We start from the raw sequence: 20,546 nt of genomic DNA, 5'->3' as shown, positions 1-20,546 counted from the left end.
TTATACACTTATTTCTTCAAAGAAATTTTACACTTAAGATCAGATTCTACTCTTTTGTATAATTGTAATTTAACATGTTAACTTTTTATTTATTTAGAGTGTTACTATTGATAAATGATAATAGAAAGTACTTATATGTAAATGATGTAAGAAGCTAAAACGCCGGGTTGTAAATTTCTCATCCTTCCAGGGGTGTAATTCAGTTTCTTTTCTTTATTCTTAACATGAATTATGTAAAACTAGTGTGAAGACCATATTATTCAATAAAAGAAATCACGAGAACCAATTTAGTTGCTGGAAGAAATTAAAATAGGGAACTTCTACGGTACACTCGTAAATTGTGGTGTACCAGTACTCTTACTTCCTAAATCTATAAATTAACGATCAATTTTATGAAATAAATAGTTATTTGCATTTATATTTAGAAAATATCATTTCATAAGAAAAACACATCATTCATTGTTTATAAGAATCATAGTAAATTTTTAACACATTATCGTATAAAATAATCAAATTTCTCTATTTTGAGCGATACAAATTCAATTTTATTTCGTTGACATTTTTTGTGAATAAGATTTAATCATTATAATTATAAATGATAAAAAATAATATTTTTCTTCAAAAAAACAACTCAATTAACTATAAATTTTAGGTTTGGTGTTCCGATACACTCAAATATGTTGGTGTACGGTAGAATTTGCCATGAAAATAACTTTTAGTCTCTTGAGAAAAAAACTGGGATAACTTAGTCATTGATAGTTGAGCATTTTCTTCGAAATACAAAATCATTACTCGCAAAAGTAGTAAATTGAGTTATAGTATTCACCGAATCAAGAACTTGAGGAATATTCGGCAATGCCATATATCGCGAGAGTTTTTTCACGATTGTTTCACGAATCAAAAACTGATATGTGGTAGCAAAAAAAAATAAAAAAAATAAAAAAGGTCCCACTTACCGTACATGGAAGTTGCTATAATAAAAGAGTTAAGCGGTCGCGATGATTCTCGAAAAAAAAATTCGCTGTAGACAGCATTTCCCAAGCGATGTTATGCCGGCTAACAAATTTTACAAGAGAAATTTTTACATGAACTCTTACCTAAGAAATCATTCTTACACTCAACCAATTAAAATTAAACATCACATTAAAATAATAAAAATAATTAATATCATAATTTTTTTCTCATTATTTTTAATATTTCTCCCTCCTTTTTCCACTTTCTTTAACCAACAAAAACCACCCACCACCATTTATTGTTTCCATTTCCTTAATTAAAATCACATTTTTTTTAAAGTTAATAACATGTGTCATGTTTTTATTAATTAGGTGGTAAGAGTTCATGCAAGAATATCTCATTTTATAATCTTTTTGAGAATATACATGTTTGGTTTTGAAAGTAAACAGAGTAAACGACTAACAAATTACTTGTAACGTAACTTTGATAATGAAAAGCGTTGGGATTATATTTTATCAATCTCATTCCAATGATTAAATATACATGTTACTTTCTACATCAATAACGCCATAATCATATAACCCATACATTGTTAATTCCTTAATTAAATGAAATATCAACATCTTTCTAATGATTTTGTTGACTAATGAATCTAATCTAAAAGAATTCACTGCAAGAATTTGTTGAATAATGAATTAAACTCAGGTGAGTTTGGTACATGAGGCACATGGATCCTTTGAAATAAGTTTGTTGGGAGAAACACTTCTGTGGACCAGGACCAAGAATTTTGGTTTTGGTCACACACACAAGTTTTTTCCTTCTCTCTCTTCTCTTCTCTCTTCTCCATTTTCTCTCTCTTCTCTCTCTTCTCTTTTTTCTCTTTGTATGACCAAAGACCACTTATGTGGACCAGGACCACACAAGATTTTCTCGTTTGTTGGAAGATAAAGAATGGTGAATGAAATTATGAAAATATTTGACTTTTCAGAGAATATAATTGTCGTATGTTTAAAGCCCAGCCGCAGCCATCACTGTGGGGTCATTGTACTTAGCACCTTCCCATGAGTGTGGGTCATGAGAATAATGTCCTAACTATTGTCAACATTACATTCATTCTTTGCATCACGTGTATGCCGACTTTTTGGAATTTTCCAAATTCATTGTGGAGCTTGTTTGTGAATAAAAGGGCTAGATTCCGATTGTGAATTTTCGTAGAATATATAATTTATAAAAAGACAAAAAAATCAGCTTATTTATATTTTGCTAGTTACATTTTAATCTGTTGCCAGACATATTAGTAGTAGCACTGCTGTCGAAAAACTTTGTATATATGCAAAACTAAAAGCCGAGTGATATACGTATACTCTTATCATTGCTAGAGCAATAACAAGAAAGAAAATCATCTATGATCAAAGCCATATTACAATGTGCATTCTTTTCACTATGATCTTCAATTAGTAACAGGTTTAGTGATATTATTATATCACTGGATAGTAGTAGTTTGTAACAAGTACTGTATATAATTAATTTCATATGGACTAATAATAATCATTTGTCATTAGTCACAAACAACGATAAGACTTCGAATTGAGTATTTGCAGTGCAAATAAAAGCAAAAAGAATGGGAATTTATATTATGAGTGATTGTTGTTGGTTATGTACTTGTGCCCTTCACCTGGACTAGGACCAGAGTCCTTCATCCCTCCAATAATTTGAAGCTTTTTAAGTATGTGCCCAACTCCAGGGGATGGACCGGAGTCTTCTTTCAATGTCCTGAAGACTCCAATTACACCTTCTTTGTCTTGTAAAGGATTGAGCAATGACCTAGCTTCTGATACATTAGGAAGCAAAGAGACAAATAAGGAAACAAAAAGAATAAGATTGAGGAATGTGACAGAGGACTTTAGTCTTGTATCCATGTCGAATAAAGATCGAGGCTTATATAGTGATTACTCTTAGAAGCCTGTCTAATTAGTTTTGATCAGTATTTGTATTGTTGAAGTGGCATTATAGAGGTTCTATTTATAGGTAAATTTTAAAACCATGTGATCCACTAAAAAAATATTGAGGTGACTCAACTCTACCTTTGCCAAGAAAGTACACAAGGCAGGTTCTTTGCTACGTATTGTAATTCATGTATGTTTCATTTGCATGTTGACCAAACTGGTGGCTTGTAGCATTAAGAAAGGAAGAATGACTTAGCTAGCTCATGCATGTTACTGGAAAAGGTATACAGTGTAAATTTGGTTGAGAGTGCATTAATCTCCCTCCTGAGCAATGCCTAAGATGAATGTGGACCGGTTCGCACACCTATTCACTTAACAATTTCTATTTTTAAAGCAAGTACTTCTAATATGAATGTCACTATCTTCCTCATTAATGGAGTTTGTTTGAAAATTCCAATTTAAGTTACACTATCACTCACTGGACTTAATTTGATTGCAGAAGTAACTGGTTAGCTAAATTGATTTCCCTTAGCTAAGTGGAATGCTAGTTGTTATCAATTGATTTATGTTAATGCAAGTATATGATTCTTTTTGCTTTTATAGACTCGGTAAATAAATGTTTTTGGTTATTATAAATATACCATTTTTGTTTTTGATCCTTGATCTTTTGTTTTAGGTCTAACAGAATTTGTTTATATTAAAATTGATCATGGTAATATTCATTTTGAGATTAAAATTAAAGGAATTAAAAACAAAAGGTGATATATTTTGAAGGTTAAAGCATATTTAAAATTCATCATGGTAATATTCATTTGAGATTAAAATTAAATATTACATATTACTAATATGAATAAATTTGAAGGAGGTTAAAACAAAACAACAAAAACAAAAAAGTTATATATTTGCAATGATTAAAATAGACAAAAGATTTTTTTTTAAAAGGAATTAAAAACTAAAAGCTGATATATTTTGAAGGATTTCATAAAATGAAATTATAAATAGACTCCAATGGTCCCCTAAATAATTTCAAATTTTCATTTTGGTCCCACAATTAATAAAACATACGTTTAACGGAGGAAAAAGTGAGGGACTTAAACGTACGTTTTATTAATTGTGGGACCAAAATGAAAACTTGAAATTATTTAGGAAACCATCAAATCAAATAAACCTTATAAATATTTCGTGCTAGGGGCTAAAGCTTGATACTCTGTCGTAAAATGAATGTATTTTACTACTCTCTTTCAAATGTGGTGATGTCTGGACTAGGATCTTAGCCCTTCTAAATAACGGAAGTATTAAATACTCCCTCCGGTCCTATTTATAAGAGAAAGTTAGGTCAATAAAAGTTAATGTTTTTGGACTGAATTTTTAACTAAATACATCAACTTTTGTTGACCCAAGTTTCTCTTATAAATAGGACCGAAGGGAGTATTAAATAGCATTAGTGTTTGTACTAAATGTTAGTTACATTCATCTGCTCATATTCATATGTAAATGAGCATTTACTCCCCTACTAAATTGTACACCTCCGGTCACTATTATAAGTAAAAATCTACTTTTTAGGTTCATTCAATAAATAATGTATGTGGTCCATTAAATAGATCACATATATCATTTATTGAATGAATCTAAAAAATGAAATTTTGCCTATAATAGTGACCGGAGGCTGTACGCACTTATCCGTCACAAAAAACAAAAAATTATACATGATCAGGTACTACACACAAAAAACATGTTAATTTGTGTGTTAATAACTCTTAAAATGAGAATTATCCAAGTCCTACTTACTTGAATTTTAACGTGCAAATTGGGTATCAAGTCTTAGTTTAATCAATAAATAATTGCCCCCGTGAGCTTAACTCAGTTGGTAAGGACAATACATAATATATGCAAGGTTTGGGGTTCGAACCTTGGACACCACTAAAAAATCAATAAATAATTGAATTAGTGTTTAATGGATAATTGCCCCCGTGAACTTAACTCAGTTGGTAAGGACAATACATAATATATGCAAGGTTTGGGGTTCGAACCTTGGACACCACTAAAAAATCAATAAATAATAATAAATAATTGAATTAGTGTTTAATGGAGTTGGCATACTAATGCTCTTATTTGTTTGATTTCGTTAGTGCTCTTATTTGTTTGATTTCGTTTGATTTCACTTGTTTTTGATTTCACTTGTTTGTTCAGCTTGTGTAGGGTTTAACTTTGACGATTCATATATAAGGAATGATTTAACCAGTTCTTTTGACATTTTCTTTTCGTTATTTCTAAAAAAAATATACATAATTTATACATAATTGTTATTTTAAAGAGTCTATTATTTGTTCACAAAAAAAAAAGTCTATTATTTCGTTTGTTTGAAAGTGAAAATAAAATATACAAAATATTTTCGTACCCCTAAAACATTAATTATAAATAGAGCAAATAGTCACTTTAGTCCCTAACTGTGCATCTCGCTGTCACATAGGTCCCTGACTCAGGATTAAATACAAATAAGTCATTGACTCTGCACTTCCGTTATCACTTTAGTCCCTGCCGTTAAAAAATTATGTTAAGTGATGATGTGGCACATGACTTATGCTGACAAGGAGTATGACGTGTCACAGAGACTAAAGTGAAAGTCAAAAAAGGTCACTTTGGTCCCTGAACCGAAAATCAATATCCTCAACTCACTGTTATGTCCCTGACTGTGCATACTTACTATCAGTTAGGTCCCTAACTGTGCATACTTACTATCAGTTAGGTCCCTGACAATAAACACGAAATTTTACTAAGGTCCATGGGAAGATGTTATTTTAACATGCTACCTACCGACAACACTGAGGTATCTCTCTGTTAAATACCCAAATATTATTATAACACTTGTCAAAATGATTCCATAATTGAATACCAAAATTTCACTCTAGTCTTTTCTTTCAAGCAAAGGCAAAATCTGACAGTGTAAATCAACTTACCAAATGCATTTAAATAATAACTAAACTAACCAGCAGAAGCATTTTGGTTTCAGACTTTCAGAAAATGACAGAAAAATTATAGCAATACTATCAACAACATACTAAAAAGAAATATAATTAACCGATGTAATTAACAAGATCCTTGCATATGCATGCAATGTATTTGGAGAACAACAATATGCTTTGTTCACTCTATTTATATATGAAGTGGTTAGTTATCTAAGGCAATTGCATCCATAACAAGCAAAACACTATTGCAACCCAGAAAAACCATATTAACGTATGAATATATGGTTTTTAACAAAACAGAGAGAAAAATGATTATAACATAACATTTGCAAATTACCTCTAACGATGTCTCCTTTTCTAGCTAATAATAAATAACATATGGTTATTAACACTCTGATCCCACAGTATAGATTAAACTAAAAACCGACAATCAAATAAGAACTAGAGACATTAATTCTACTCAATTAACAACAATATAGTAAAGGAAGATTTTTAGTGTCACAAATTCACCAAAAACTCTAGCCAAATATGTCTCTGTGTCACAACACCTAGTTTTCTCTCATGCATGATCACAAATATGTCTCAGTGATGTGATAGGTTCTGATTGTTGGTTGAAATTATGGCATAGAAAAACCATTACAGAATATACATGTATTTATATGTCACAGGTACTTACTATGGGTTATTATGGTGCCAAGTGCCAACATGGTTGAGAACTAAGTTTCTACTAGATATAGAATACATGAATATAGTACACACAAACACAAGTTCTGAATGTCATTTCAATGTGAATATAGTTACAGGAATATAATATACATACAAGTTTGTGCTAAATATAATCCTTAGTAAACAATTCTAGTTATTAATAAACTTCATATAATCCTTAGTTATGCTAAATATATCTTTGTGTTGTCGGTAGGTAGCATAAAGCATGTTAAATTAACAACTTCCCATAGACCTCAGTGAAATTTCGTGTTTACTGTCAGGGACCTAACTGATAGTAAGTAAGTCAGGGACCTAAAGTGATACGTCATACTCCTTGTCAGTATAAGTCATGTGCCACATCATCACTTAATAGATTTTTTTAACGGCAGGGACTAAAGTGATCATCACTTAACAGATTTTTTTAACGGCAGGGACTAAAGTAACGGAAGTACAGAGTCAAAGACTTCTTTGTATTTAATCCTGAGTCAGGGACCTATGTGACAGCGAGGGGCACAATCAGGGACTAAAGTGATAACGGAAGTACAGAGTCAGGGACTTCTTGGTATTTAATCCTGAGTCAGGGACCTACGCGACATCGTGGTGCACAGTCAGGGACTAAAGTGACTATTTACTATTATAAATAAAAGGGCCAAAATATGAATATTTGGTTAAAAAGAAAAGGGGAATTAATCACTTTAGTCCCTGAATGGGAGAGGATTCGTCACTTTAGTCCCTGAATGAAGAGAAATTGCAAAACAGTCCCTGCATGATCAATTTCAGGGACTAAAGTGACTAACGGAGTTTACATTCAGGGACTAAATTAACTAACGAAGTTTGCATTCAGGGACTAAATTGACTAACAAAGTCTACATTCAGGGACTATTTTGCAATTTATCTGCATTCAGGGACTAAAGTGACGAATCTCATCCAATTCAGGGACTAAAGTGACTAATTCCCCAAAAGAAAAACTAAAACCCTGAACACTACTCATTTCCTATTTCACATTTTCATTTCGTTCCTCCACTCCACGCAGTTCTTCGTTCTCAGTTCATCCGCTTCCTCTTCCTTTTGGTGAGTGTTTAGCATCTGTTCTTGTTAATTTTTTCCATTTTAATTGATTTCTTGGTGTTTGAATTTCTGATTTCAACATTGATTGTTCTTCGAATTGATTTTTGGTTTTTTTTCCTTCAATTGATTTCTGATTTCAACATTGTTGTTGCAGTTTAATCGTTTAATTTAGGGTTTAGGTTTGAGCAATCATGTGATGCATAATAATATTTTTTTTGGCTTCGATAATCTAAAACTGATATTCAATCTGAACTAATAGTTTTTCGTTCTAACTTCTGAACTCCGACAGAAAACAACGTCGTTGGCATCGGAGGACAGGTTAAGCAGTTTGTTTATCAGATGATATCCTGCGCCACATTCTCTCTTTCAATCCTACCAAAGACGCTGTTATCACAGGAGTTCTTTCAAAGAGGTGGATTCATCTATGGCGCTCTATTCCTTTTCTTGACTTCACCAACATCAAATTGGGAAACATAGAATCCATTCTCCACTTCAATCAGTTAGTCAATTCCGTCTTTGTTTCTCGAGACATTGCTGGTTCTCAATGTGCTCAATGGTCTGACTGGAGCTGATGCACCCCTGAGTCTGACCCCGAGATTACCCCATAGCATATTTAGCTGTAAAACCCTAGAGGTTCTAAAGCTTAGTTGGTTCCAAGTAGCGGGTTTTACTGTTTCTTCTGTTCAATTTGGATTTCCCTCACTGAAAACGCTTCATTTGAAACACATTAATTTTGACAATTATGGAGATATGTTGTTGCTGCTTGCTGGATGTCCAATTCTTGAGGATTTCAAGGCATTCAATTTATTCGTCTACAACGACGTGTGGGAAGAAAGTTTCTGTCAAGTGATTCAGAGGTTAAACTTAAGCAAGTTGATTAGAGCAGATATTACTGACAGTTGTTATTTTCCGATGGAAGCACTTTTTAATTTGGAATTTCTAAAAATACAACTGATGGAGGTTCGTTTGATTACTAATATGATGCATATGAAAAATGTGATTCATTTTGTTTTAGTTATGATTTCTAATTTTGCTTTTCTAAATAATTTAGATGTATACTCCGTATGTTTTTGCTACCTACCATAATTTGACTCACTTGGTGATCAACAATATTTGGGATTCGGTATTACAAGCACTCCACCACTGCCCTAAACTTCAAAATCTCGAGCTTTATCAGGTTTGTTATTTTTAAGAATTGTATTTAGTTTATCTTTTCTTAACATACCTTATGTTTCTTTTTAAAAAAAATTAATACCTTATGTTTAATTTGTTTTGTGAATTATTAACAGAAGACACACAGTTGGTGGGATGAGCACATTGAAGGGCAAGAACAAGAAAGTTGGGTGGACCCTAAGTTCCCTCCACAATGCCTTCAATTATCTCTTAGAACCTGCACTATTCGGGACTTTACCTTTAGTGACCGACAACATAATATTATGTTAGCAAGATATATTCTAAATAATGCAAAAGTTTTACAAACTATGACAATATGGAGCGACAAGGACCAACCTCAAATAGAAAGGGAATTATCCTCATGTCCAAGGGCCTCCGCAACATGTCAACTTTCAGTTTATTGATAACATACAAAATATGTAAGTACTAGTTTATCTATCATGTCTATTGTTTCATCGGCTTTTACCATAAAATTGTTGAATTTGGTGGTTTGAAATATGAGCTATGAAGGTCCAAAATAGTCGATAGCGGCGCTATAGTGGCCGCGCGTAGCGGCGACAAACCACTATGGTAATCGTCGTAGCGGTGCGGAATCAAATAACGGCCGCTTCAGCTGCTACAATGGTGTAGCGGATAACCGCTTCTTCAGCCGCTATTTGATTTTAGTAGGAAATTTCCAAATTAACCATATTTTTAAAACTTTTTTGTAGGCATTCTGAGGATCTCTTCTCTCTTTCTCTGTTCTTTTTTCTTCCTCTGTTTTCTTTTGTTTTATGGTTCTCTTGTTTTATGATTTTTTTTATTTGTTCCTCTGGATTTTGTTTTTTGGTGTTTTGATTTATGAATGTTTCATGAGATTTGAGTGGTATATTTAATTTTGTATTAAATATAACCTTTTTTATACTTTATAGTATTATTAGTCATGTAATAATTTATCCAATAAAATAATCAAATATCGGTGACCGCTATACGCTATCCCGCTATCCGGGATTGAGCACTATGTGAAGGTCGTAGTACAACTTAGTTTCTCTATCCTGCCTGCCTTACATTTGCATCTACCATGAAACTGTTCTATTTGATGGTTTGATGAACGCTTTGAAGGTCACATAATTTGTCTTGTGCACAAGTTAAGCAAAAATTATCCTTAAATGATTTAGAAAGTGTTTGCTTGCCTGTTTTTAATTATAAAGTACTTAGATCCAAATGATCTTTTGAAGATTTTGTTTATTAACATTAATTGGTTAAATGGCAGCTAAGTTGCACAAGGAATAGTCAGAAATGCAGTAATTGTTTGACTTGTGATTAGGGAGAAGCTTAGCGATTAAGATATTCCATCTGGCTTATGGGTAAGGGTGGGTATTGGAACTATGCGCCCATCTCTGTCTGTTTGATCGGTGGTTTCGACAGGTGGCGGGTCGGTTGAACTGGTTTGTTGCTTCTCCACGCAACAACACCTCTTCCATCTCCGCGCCACCGTGAGAGCAGTCCTTGTGCTGCCTCCCCTCCTTGATGTGTTGCTCCTCTGTCAATTGCAGTCATGTTATGCAGCAATGGTTTTTTACATTGCTAGCCAAATAACAAAGTCAAACCTGGACAACTTAAACTTTACAGGAAGCACTTATGAGTTATGTCCATTTTTTCTACACTTTAACTACAGAAAGCACAATTTTGTTTGAGAGTCCTTGCTGTGTATTCTTGTTTTTTATATGTCTGTGTAGTTTAACTAAGAGTAAGATGCAGTTCTGTATGGTGGTGTTTTTCTTATAATGCTCTTTACGCCATCTTTGCTCCGTATGTCATTTGTGAATGATGCTTCTGGATTTTGTTATTTTTTTTTGGTAAGCATGCTTCTGGATGTATAGCAGTTAGGTTCATGATTGGTTTCTCTTTGGCAACTTTTGTTTCTTACCAATATTGGATGAGTATGTTTAATAGGAAGATTATTGGACTTGTTAATGGGACTGCTGCTGGTTGGGGTAATATTGGACTTGTTGACGAGACTGCAGCTGCTGATTTTTAGTGTTTTTTTTGTCTTAGAAGACTCTTCCTCATCTTTTTGTTAGGCCGTAGTTTTCTACTTCATATTCTGATTTTAGTATGATCCTTTTGTAGCAAAACTAAGTGAAATAGATGTGCTTGCTTTCTATTAATTGAAATATATTCAGATGTCAGTGGCTTTGTCAAGTACATTTTTGCATATTTTGTATACAATATGAAATTCACCGTGTGTCAAGGAGCCAAAAGTAATTGAAAAGTCAAGGGAGAAAAGCTTAAGATATTCTCACCACTTGGATAATAATATGAATCTAGATCATAACACAACTTGAATCATAGTTACTGGCAATGACAGTCTCTTTGATGCTTCTAAGTTGCAGTTTTTTATTTGAACTGATGGGGTAGGATTGTGAATGGCTGATGGTATTTTATAAGCTAAATTACTCCCGTTCTTTTGTTGCAATACCGTTGTTTCATGTCCTTGAAGCTTCAGTGTGATCTTCAGGTTTTTTTTTTTATTGGAATTCCAACGCTGATCCCGTACGTTGTAACACCTAAAATTTTGATCTATAGTTTCTCTTATAATTTATTTACTTTAGAAAAAACAATTTTTTTTAAAAGGTTTGCAATGCAATATCTAATTTACTAATTGTTAGAAAAATGTTCAGCTTCGCGCTAAAAAAATCCCTTTTAAGTGTGTGTTTGGATGTGTGTTTGGATGTGAGTTTCAAACCACACGTGCCATATCACATTTCAAAGCACTCCAATTGTGAAAGTTATGAAGCTGGAATTTGAAGCTTCTACGTTGTTGTGAATTTTTGCTGCACGTTTCATCAATTGAACTATATCCAAACATATACTATCCAAATATATCCAAATTTGAAGCCTGGCGGTACTGATTTAGGACTTGAGAGTGTGCTCCTCATCAAGGTCTCAGGTTTGATTCCCTGCGGTGATAATTTAGGTGGATTAATTTAGCTTCACAATATATATATGTGTGTGTGTGTGTGTGTGTGTGTGTGTGTGTGTGTGTGTGTCAAAAAAAATGATCCAAATAATTAGTCCCTCAATTGGCCAAATTGATTATTTTACATAATTTATCAACTAAATTAATTGGGTTAGTCTAGTGGTATTGACTTGAGACTTTAGAGCGTGTTATTCCTCAAAGTCTCAAGTTTGATTATTCCCCGGTGTCATTTTAGGTGGACCAGTTTAACTTTCTAAAAAAAATTATCAACTTAATTGATGCACTTTTCATAATTTAAGATCTTTTGAGTTGATCCGAATGATTTATGGACTAAATTGACGAGAGAGTAATAGTTTAAAAACGAAATCAATGTTTAAAGATTAGACGAACAATATTCATGTCCATATAATTGCAACCTTGGTAAGGTTATAAAAAACAATCAACGTGTGGTAGAAAAATACGTCTAATATCTTTGATTAACATGGTAAAAAATACTCCATCCGTTTTAAAATGAGTGTCGCTTTAGGTGTTTACACACATATTAAGAAATGCAATGATTAAAAGAAAGAGAATGGTTATTTTACCAAATTATCCTTATTAACGGAGTATTGGTTAGTTTTAAAAGTAATACTTTGGAAGTAGTGTGCTGAGTATTAATTGGAGGGTACAATTGAAAAGAAAAAGTTATTATTGCATTGGAAACTGAAAGTGACATTCATTTTGAAACAAATTTTTTTGGCTAAAGCGACACTCATTTTGAAACAGAGGGAGTATTACGAATACACTATGAATTTTAAAATGTTACCACAAACAACCAAACATGTCTCGCGCTGTTTAATAAATAAATATGGTAAAACTCTTGAAATGTAATCCATCAAACATAACGTTATCAGGAAAATGGGTAAGACATTTAAATGTAATCGCAAGTTTAAAGATGTGCCAAAAATAAAACACCTTGAAATGTATAAACTTAAATATTTGGTTAATTTTATATAGTATTTTTTTTTAGTAAATGGTTAATTCTCTATACGAATTAAATATTGACGATTTTTTTCTTTAAAAACCATAAATAAAAAAAGGAAATGAGCATTGAGCAAGTAATTCATAACTGTCCAAAATCATCCTTGCCTACGTAATCACATACGAATCACTGGACCGTGTCTATCTGTCTGTAAGTTATAAGGCTCCAAAGATTCCCTCCTATCCTAGTTTATACTACATTATATAAGTAAAACTAAACCACACAAAATCAATCATTAAGCTGATCCAAATTCACTCCCTTCATTCTTCATAATTCAAACAAATTCTTCAACCAACCATGTCTTCAGAAGACACAAAAATCAAACTTCATGTCCTATTGGTTGCATTTTCAGCTCAAGGTCACATAAACCCTTTACTTAGACTAGGCAAATCCCTATTAACCAAAGGCCTTAATGTCACACTTGCCACCACTGAATTAGTTTACCACCGTGTCTTCAAATCAACCACCACTCCGACCACCACAGACACAGACACCGTCCCTACTTCTTACTCTACCAATGGAATCAACGTCCTGTTTTTCTCCGACGGCTTCGACATATCCCAAGGCCTTAAATCCCCTGATGAATACATGGAACTCATAGCCAAATTCGGTCCCATTAGCCTCACAAATCTCATCAATAACAATTTCATCAACAACCCTTCCAAAAAATTAGCTTGCATTATCAATAATCCTTTTGTTCCATGGGTAGCAAACGTGGCTTATGAATTGAATATCCCATGTGCTTGTCTTTGGATTCAACCTTGTACCCTTTACTCCATATACTACCGTTTCTACAACAAACTCAACCAGTTTCCAACCCTAGAAAACCCTGAAATCGACGTGGAATTACCCGGTCTTCCATTGCTGAAAACACAAGACCTTCCATCTTTTATTCTTCCATCAAATCCTATAAAAACCATGTCCGATGTTTTAGCTGAAATGTTCCAAGACATGAAGAAACTGAAATGGGTATTGGCAAATTCTTTCTACGAATTGGAAAAAGATGTCATTGATTCAATGGCTGAGATTTTCCCAATTACACCTGTAGGCCCATTAGTTCCACCTTCATTACTAGGTCAAGATCAAAAACAAGACGTTGGAATTGAAATGTGGACGCCACAAGATTCTTGCATGGAATGGCTTAACCAAAAGCCACCATCTTCAGTTATATATATTTCATTCGGAAGTCTCATCTTTTTATCAGAAAAACAAATGCAAAGCATAGCAAATGCATTGAAAAACAGTAACAAATATTTTCTCTGGGTGATGAAGAGTAAGGATATTGGAAATGAAAAAGTTCAGCTTTCTGAAAAATTCTTAGAAGAAACAAAAGAGAAAGGATTGGTTGTTACATGGTGTCCACAAACTAAGGTTTTGGTTCATCCTGCAATAGCGTGTTTCTTAACACACTGTGGATGGAATTCTACATTGGAAGCTGTAACTGCCGGAGTACCTATGATTGGTTATCCACAATGGACTGATCAACCAACAAATGCAACACTTGTTTCTGATGTTTTTCGTATGGGGATTCGGTTGAAACAGGACAATGATGGGTTTGTTGAAAGTGATGAAGTTGAAAGAGCCATTGAAGAAATTGTTGGAGGTGAAAGGTCTGAAATGTTTAAGAAAAATGCGTTGGAGCTGAAACATGCGGCGAGGGAGGCGGTGGCTGATGGTGGCTCTTCTGAGAGGAATATACAAAGATTCGTTGATGAAATTCTTGTCAGTGCAATTCATAGTAATAATTGATGTGGTCATCATTCGACAAGATTGTTATCAGTTATCACCACAGAAATAATCGTGACCACTTTAGTCGTATTTTGTCTTTATTGAATTCTTTATTTTGTGTTGTGGATGGTGTACTCTAAAGACAATTATTGAGAAATGTACCTTGTCTTGTTATGGTCTACTCAAACTTATATATAAATAAAAAAAAAAATTGAAATTTTGTCTTGAAAACAAAATCTTCTTTTAACTTTTCAAGAAATTAAACACACAACCCTCAATACAATGCTTTTATATTTTGTTAATTAAAGAGGATTAGCGTTGATAGAGAGCAGAAATGTTTGAGTTTGTGATGATTTATGTTTTTAATTATCCAAACTATTTTGATATTATTTGAGTCTTCTTAAATTATTTCTGCTATTCAAATATTTAACAAGTCCCCTTTATATGATGATACAAATTTGTATTCATGTTACACAAAATAAACGTCATTGAGTAAATATAATATTTGTAAAAAAAATATCTTTTACATTTTAAACATTTTTTCCCTTCAAAAGATATTTTAATTTTTTATTTATTTATTATGTTAATTCATAATAAATTCAAAGTTTTATACAATATTTTGCCAAACAACTTTTAACTTAAAAATAGCTTTAAAACTAAAAAAAATATAAAGAAACCAAACAACTTTAATCTCTTTCTTAAAGACCTTTATTTTAACTTTATTTTAAAGTAACTTTTAGACCGTAAAAAAGTCTGGATGAATGAAAGGTTTTAATTGACAATCGCATTTGTGTTTGCATCCACTTTAAAAATTTCACAATTTTAGTTTTTATCTCACATTGCATAAATCACAACATTGTATAAATTTTGTTATTTATCTCACATTTTTGTTGGACAATCTAGAAAGCATTTTGAAACATCACAAACGAATAAAAAGTAAGGATTTCAATGGGAACGGCCCCATTTAGGACTTTGGGAGAGTGTTTCTTCGTGGAGGCGAGCGAGAAAGCACACTTGAGGATGGTTTGGCGACAAGGTGGGGATTATATATGATGTTTAAATTTTGAGAAATTTTTACATGAATTCTTACCTAACAGATCATTCTTACACTCAACCAATTAAAATCAAACATCTCATTAAAATAATAAAAATAATTAATATCATAATTTTTTCTCATTATTTTTAATATTTCTCTCTCCTTTTTTCACTTTCTTTAACCAACAAAAACCACCCACCACCATTTATGTTTTCATTTCCTTAATTAAAATCACATTTTTTTTAAAGTTAATAACATGTGTCATATTTGTTTCATAATTAAATTTTAAATTATACAACGTTTAATTTGATTGAAAATACTAATTTTTTTATATGTTGATGGGTTTCCGTTGAAGTTGTGAGGATCCTTTGGGCTTTGGATATATGGACAAGGAAAATCTCCAGAATTCTGCTCTTTACCCAAACGGTTCTGCTCATTCCCAAAGTAAAAGTCCAAAATGCCCCTACGCATGTTAACATGCGTTAGTGTATTATGAGCGTATGTTAAGTCAGCTACGTGACTTAACATGCGTTAGTGTAGTATGAACGTGACTTAAGTTACGTACCACTTAGCATTAGCGCAAGTTAACTCACGCTAGTTGGCCGGTGAAGAACAAACGTTTTTCCAACTTTGGTCAGCCTTTCAACATTCAATGTACACGTTTTTTTACCACTTTCACACGTTTTTTTGACCACATTTATGTTAGATACAACCTAGGTTCACATTTCTACCTATAAATACCCTCACATACTTCCCATATTCCTCACATTATCTCCTCCCACACTCTCACTCTAATTCTCTTCTTTCTTTGTTTTTTTTTTTTCAATATTCTCTTTGGGGGTAAAAAGTGATCAAAATTCGTCGGGGTAAAATAGTGAGTAGCCGACTTGGGGAAGTGATCGACCCTTGGGATAATTTTAAATCTGCTTTTTTAACCGCAGAAACTTTTTACCGTGGGTAAAAAGAACTTCTTGTGGTAAAAAAAACCAGATTTAAATTTAGCCCAAAGGGTTGATGATGTATTTTCCCCAAGAATGCTGCTCACTATTTTACCCCACGAAGATTGATTACTTTTTACCCCAAAAAGGATAAAATAAGTAGATTTAATGAATTAGTTCAAAAGTATTGTATGAATAATTGTAATGAATAATTGTAATGTATGAATATCAATGAAATGAGATGTTGTTATATTTACTTTTATTTATATTTAGTCCATATGCTTTTATTTATATTTAGTCCATTTTCTTTTATTAATTTAGTCCACTTACTTTTATTTATATTTGTATTTATTTAAAGAATAATATCGAATCAATAATTTAGAATAATGTTAACAAAATAATTTCGGAATAATGTTAATAAAATAATTTAGAATAAAGTTAAGAAAATAATTTAGATTAATGTAAACAAAATAATTTAGAATAAAGTTAAAAAATTAATTTAGAATAATGTTAAGAAAATAATTTAGATTAATGTAAACAAAATAATTTCAGAATAATGTTAATAAAATAATTTAGAATAAAGTTAAGAAAATAATTTAGATTAATGTAAAAAAAAATATAATAAAGTTAATAAATTAATTTAGAATAAATTCCTTAAATGTAACAAAAAAAAGGCCTAATTGAAAATTATTTAGTGCATAGTTTTTATATGCACTAAATGCAGTCAAAAAACAGTAAAAAAAACATGTAAAAATCAATAAAACCATGGTTGAATAACCGACCAAAGTCCAACAAACGTGTTCTTGAGTTGTGACCACCGGCCTAACTAGCGTGAGTTAACTCACGTTAGTGTTAACCTGTGCGTGAGTTAACTCACGCTAGTGTTAATCCTGGGCTCAAGAACACGTTTTTTTGACTTTGTTCAATGCATTTTAAATGATTTTACACGTTTTTGTTAAGTTTTTACACGTTTTTTTGACCCTATTTATGGTAGATATAACCTATGTTACAATCTCCCCCTATATATACACCTCTAAACTTCCCCATTTCCTCACACCATCTCCCATTCTCACTCTCTCCCCCTATGAATCTTCTTCCTTTCCTTCTCTTTTTCCTTCTTTATTTTGGTGTAAAAAAAGAAAGGATGATAAGTAGTGGGAATGCTGGGGAAAAGATAAGTAGTGAGCATCTTTCTTGGGAAAAGAACCACATTGGGTAAAACTAAATGTGCAGATTTAGTTTTACCCCAGGAAGGTTGGCTTTCTTGTGGTTTATTTTTAGTTTTACCCCAGGAAGATAGGTTTTCTGGTGGTTTTTATTTTTTCGCAGATTTAGTTTTACCCCATTGTAAATGTAATAAGAATTATATTAATAAAATGATATTTTATATCCATTATTTTTGTTTCTTTATTTTTGTTAATTGTTGCATTTATTTTACGATTGCATATTGAAGAATTAGAATAAATTCAGCGTGAATTCGAATAAATATTGCGATAGCGTGAATTCGAATAAAAAATGTGATAGCGTGAATTCGAATAAAATAAAAAGTAAGATAGCGTGAATTCGAATACAAATTGTGATAGCGTGAATTCGAATAAAAATTGCGATAGCGTGAATTCGAATAAAATAAAAAGTACGATAGCGTGAATTCGAATAAAAATTGTGATAGCGTGAATTCGAATAAAATAAAAATTGTGATAACGTGAATTCGAATAAAAATTGCGATAGCGTGAATTCGAATAAAATAAAAAGTACGATAGCGTGAATTCGAATAAAAATTGCGATAGAGGTATCGTTACATTACATAAACGACATGTACGTCAACAATTACATTACATTCCGGAATGTACCTTCCAAGTGCAACAATTATCTTACCACTGAATGGGGCAAATTCAAACTTGCTAAGCAGCAGGACTCCAACATTCGATGAGCATCTTGAACGATGGTATTCAAGTGCCAACGAAATGAGGTCCATTCCTTGACACTTGAATACCATCGTTCAAGATGCTCATCGAATGTTGGAGTTCTGCCGATTAACAAGTTTGAATTGCCCCATCCAGTGTAAGACAATTGTTGCAGTTGGAATGTGCAATCCAACTACAACAATCATCTTACCTCTGAAATGGGGTAAATTCAAACTTGCCAAACAACAGGACTCAAGCATTTCGCTCAACATTCATGCTTTCCTTTGAAAAGAATAAATTTTTGTTAGGCTTGATTTAGATGAATGTATTCCAGTGCCACCGAAATGAGGTCCATTCCTTGACACTTAACACCTTCATCTAAACCAGCCAAACAAAAATTTAATCTTTTCAAAGGAAAAACATGAAGGCTGAGCGAAATGCTTGAGTCCTCGCCGTATGGCAAGTTCGAATTACCCCATTTCAGAGGTGAGACAAATGTTGTAGTTTGAATGCACCTTACCCTAACTAATGACGATCTTCTGGCGGAATCAAGCTGTTGATGATATATTCAGTTGATCTCAGCAACGTCACCCGCATATCGATCCACTGGAACTTGGTGTGCTCCCAAAACATGCTCGTCACGTTTTCGTCGTTCTTTAACTCCACCCAAGTGAATGATACTCTCCCCTCGTCGAGCTTTGGACGTTTATACAGAATATTTTGCACCCTCCTTGTGTCTCTGGGGTTGACTCCTTGGTAGAATTCATTCAATTGATCCTTGAGACCTCTTAACGTTACATCAAGGCACCGAACCTTCAACCTCTGAGTTTCTCCGCCGTTGAATTTTGCATGAACGTCGATCCACCCGGCCATTGCTTCAAATCTACACAATTACAAATTAAACACAATCAATAATGTTGGAACAAAATGTGTTTAACAATAAACCTTAAAGAGTTTTGATGATAACAAGGTATTAAAAATTGTGAATTGGATTAGCTAATATTTGTTCAAGTGTACAGGACCATAATTATAAAGTTACATCATCATTGGTTCTGAATGAGCAAATAAAGAGCTATGGAATCAACAAAAATTTGAAGCTTGGACGCTCCTGAAGGCAACTCGCTACTGAAGAGAAAAAGCGCTCCTGAAGTCAAGTTGCTCCTGAAAAAATAGCGCTCCTGAAGTAAGCTGCTCCTGAAGAATAGTGCTCCTGAAGACGAGAGGTCCAGAAGCCACATCATCAGAAGCTGCATCATCAGAAGCTGCAGAAGTCATCTCATCAGAAGCTGCATCATCAGAAGCTGTTTCATCAGAAGCTGCCTCATCAGAAGCCATTTCACCAGAAGCTGAATATCAACTGGGTTTGCAAAGAATCAAGAATTGAAGATTTATCATTGCAAAAGTTGTCTATTGGATTCGAAAACACAAACAAAGGATTAGTGGAGTTTGCAACGGTCATTTCAAAGGTGTTTGAAGGCGTGTGGTTGCAATTTGGACGAAAGCGTTGACATTGTACTTTGTACGAATTGTACAACCACGTTCTCCACTACTCTGTTTTGTGTCTGCGCTTCAAGACAAGAAAACAGCTCCAGAATACGGTCTCGCCTGCATAGATGTTCCTTTGGATAAGGAATGGATTTCAAATTTGTTCTTCATAGGACAACAACCAAATCAGGCAAAAGATCAGTGGTGAAAGATCAAGCTTCAACAACGACTCTTTGGTGTGCTGGCAATTTCACAACGTCTCTTTCACACCTCTATATAAAGGAGTGAAGACCTAGAGAATTGGTAATGCAAGAACGCTGAACGAAAGACTCATAAGATTTTCACAAGTACCAAACCTCTGCTGAAATTGTTCTGCATTCACTTAGAATTTCTGTGTCTCAAAGTCATATCTTAGAAATTCTTAAGTCCATTGAGTCTGTATCTGATTTGTATTGTGAGCACCTCTGATTGTATATCAAGTGTTCAAACTTAAACAATTTTCTGTGTAATTTTGTTTAGTTAAGAAGTCTCTTGCAGTTGTGCTTGAGCAGGAAGTCTCTTGATTGTGTTCTTGAGCAAAGGAAGTCTCTTGCTTGTGTGCTTGAGCATTGGAAGTCTCTTGCTTGTGTGCTTGAGCATTTGTAATCAGATATTACTCAT

At 33.1% G+C, this 20,546-nt stretch overlaps 2 pseudogenes across 2 annotated transcripts; both read left to right on the top strand.

Annotated features, from left to right (window-relative positions):
• The first annotated feature begins 7,962 nt into the window (after positions 1–7,962).
• LOC146958883 (putative FBD-associated F-box protein At3g50710) lies at positions 7,963–11,039 on the top strand (annotated as a pseudogene). Its single transcript, XR_015024751.1, has 4 exons — positions 7,963–8,599; positions 8,691–8,816; positions 8,929–9,231; positions 10,748–11,039. The product of XR_015024751.1 is annotated as a putative FBD-associated F-box protein At3g50710 (transcript).
• A 1,874-nt stretch (positions 11,040–12,913) lies between these two features.
• LOC146958882 (UDP-glycosyltransferase 84B2 pseudogene) lies at positions 12,914–14,704 on the top strand (annotated as a pseudogene). Its single transcript, XR_015024750.1, has one exon. The product of XR_015024750.1 is annotated as a UDP-glycosyltransferase 84B2 pseudogene (transcript).
• Positions 14,705–20,546: the final 5,842 nt, after the last annotated feature.

The sequence above is a fragment of the Medicago sativa genome, chromosome 1, assembly GCF_051527215.1.
Source record: "Medicago sativa cultivar Bolivia chromosome 1, Bolivia_mono, whole genome shotgun sequence".
Classification (NCBI taxonomy): domain Eukaryota; kingdom Viridiplantae; phylum Streptophyta; class Magnoliopsida; order Fabales; family Fabaceae; genus Medicago; species Medicago sativa.
This window is presented reverse-complemented; position numbering and strand designations above follow the sequence as displayed.